The sequence below is a fragment of the Psammomys obesus genome, unplaced genomic scaffold, assembly GCF_907164565.1.
Source record: "Psammomys obesus unplaced genomic scaffold, mPsaObe1.curated_primary_1811, whole genome shotgun sequence".
NCBI classification, from domain to species: domain Eukaryota; kingdom Metazoa; phylum Chordata; class Mammalia; order Rodentia; family Muridae; genus Psammomys; species Psammomys obesus.
This window is the reverse complement of record NW_026590110.1, coordinates 147488-150414: the sequence shown is the minus strand read 5'-3', so window position 1 is coordinate 150414 and position 2927 is coordinate 147488.

Below are 2927 nucleotides of genomic sequence, written 5' to 3'. Positions count from 1 at the left end.
AGAGTGAATGGAATTTTATGTAAGAAGTGGGAAATAGTAAGAGCTGGAGGGGACGGGAACTCCACAAGGAGAGCAACAGAACAAGATAATTTGAACACAGGGAACTTCCCAGTGACTTGTACTCCAACCAAGGACTATTTGTGGAGATGACCTGGAACCCCTGCACAGGTGTAGCCCATGGCAGTTCAGTGTCCAAGTGGGTTACATAGTAATGGGAACAGGGACTGCCCCTGACATAATCTGATTGGCCTGCTCTTTGATCACCTCCCCCAGAGGGAGGAGCAGCCTTACCAGGCCACAGTAGAGGACAATGCAGCCACTTTTGATGAGAACTGATAGACTAAGATCAGAAAGGAGAGGAGAACCTCCCCTATCAGTGGACTTGGGGAGGGGCATGCATGCAGAAAAAGGAGGGAGGGTGGGATTGGGAGGGGAGGAGGATGGGGCTTATGGGGGGATACAAAATGAATAAAGTGTAATTAATAAAAAAATTATTCTGTATCGCTTCAAAACTTTAGACATTGATTTTAACGTCTCAGAAAAATTTTTCCCAACACTTCCGCTTTAACGGTTATTACTGCATATAAGTAAGATCAGAATAATGAGTCTGGGGAGTGGATAATTATTGCTCTTCTGCTTTGATGAGTCATGCCTGACAAAGTTATTACTTGCAGTTTTAGTGGAATGGTAATTTTTAAAATTTCCTCCGAAATTTCTGCACATTTAATTGGAATTTTATTTTTGTTTCATTATATGCACATAGAGACTCACAATACTCATTTACTTTTCTGGATTATAACAGTTGTTACCACTAATAATTGCTTAAGCGTTGGCCATTGGAAGCTCCTTCGTGTTAGCTCCTGTGTCTTTTCAGCTGCACATGCATCATGACCTCCAGAGCCTTATCTTTGAAATGAACCTACCACTTCTCCAAGGAAGAGCATTCTCTTCTTAGGGAATGATAAGAATCCAATTATCTGGCACTAGCTAACCTTTTATGTTCATCTTTCATCACTTGTAGATCCCATCCACACAGACAGAAAGCACAGAATGCTGACTGGTCCCACCCCACACATATTTTTGACGTTTTAGTCTTTCTCTTGATCTTTTCAATACTTCTATATGACATAAATGTATATATTTTATATGTGTGTTTTTCTGAAACTATGATGTTGAGAATCAGCGGGCTGGGTTCTTTTCCTCTACCCATCTAAGGGACTCATACAGGGGGAAAAGCTAATCCTGTGCCAACAATTCCAGGCCTTGTGCCCAAAGCCTGGCATGTGGTCTGATCTAATGGCACACAGAGCAAAGGCTAACATATCACTGCCCTGAGAACTAGCTGTTCTAATTCAATGAGCTGAGTTTACATGTGCTGAGGAACATGAAATTGTAGCATGAGATTACTTAGAAGCAATTTGTTGAAGGATCCCCAAATGTATGTCGATTCATCTGCACATAAATAAATCTATCCATTTTAGAGAATTTTACAAATATACCAATGAATTTTAGTTTACTGTTGTTTCTTCTCCCATAATATCACTAATATTTCCTTTAAAAACATTAATGTCATAGAAAATATTGACAATTATTTTTCATATTTTTCTTTAATAGTTCACAGCATATAGTTTCAAAACTTGAGTTTTCTTTGTTAGAATGTTTATATGTTTTGTAAACAAAATTCACAAAAGAACTATTTAATTCTAGATTATGTGCCTATAATTACATGTGAAGAATTGAAAAACTTTTATGAGAGGAAATACACTGCTCCATAGAAATATGAAAATATTTTAAGTATTGGACTAACCTACTAAACTTATTTAGTAGCAAACATTTTCCCTCATTTGCAATTAAAAATACTGCTGAGAACACTGAAATAAAATGATGGCTTGTAGCTGTCTTTATTTTATTTTATTTTATTTATTTATTTATTTATTTATTTTGAATAGAATTTTTTTTAAAATTCTTTATTAATTATCCTTCATTCACTTTGTATCTCCCTATGGTTCCCTCCCACCTCCCTTCCCAATCCCTCCCTTCCTTTCCTCTCTTCACACATGCCCCTCCCCAAGTCCACTGATAGGGGAGGTCTACTTTTCCTTCCTTCTGATCCTAGTCAATTAGGTCTCATCAGGAGTAGCTGCATTGTCTTCTTCTGTGGCCTAGTAATGCTGCTTCCCCCTCAGGGGGAGGTAATTAAAGAGCAGGCCAATCAGTTCATGTCAGAGACAGTCTCTGTTCCTATTACAGTAGAACCCACTTGGACACTGAACTGCCATGGGCTACATCTATGCAGGGGTCTTAGGTTATCTCCATGCATGGTCCTTGGTTGGAGTATCAGTCTCAGGAAAGACCCCTGTGCTCAGATGTTTTGGTTCCGTTGCTCTCCTTGTGGAGTTCCTGTCCTCTCCAGATCTTACTGTTTCCCACTTCTTTCCTAAGATTCCCTGCACTCTGCCCAAAGGTTGGCCATAAGTGTCAGCATGTGCTTTGATAGTTTGCAGGGCAGAGTCTTTCAGAGGTCCTCTGTGTCAGGCCCCTGACTTGTTCCCTCTTTTCACCTGCTTCTGATGTCCATCCTCTTTGCCTTTCTGGATGGGGATTGAGCATTTTAGTAAGAGTCCTCCTTCTTGATTAGTTTCTTTAGGTGTACAGATTTTGGTAGGTTTATCCTATATTATATGTTTATATGAGTGAGTATATACCGTGTGTATCTTTCTGCTTCTGGAATAGCTCACTCAGGCGTGAGTAAGCTATTTTAACTAATTTATTTGGGCTCTTACAACTCTACCTTGCTTACAACCCTTATCCACCCTAAAACCTTTCAATACCCTAACACTAGATAGGAGAGAATGAAGGTTAGAGGGAAAAGGGACAGCCTATGTCTCTTTATTATTTCATGCTCTTCAGGGTTAGAGACATAGTTC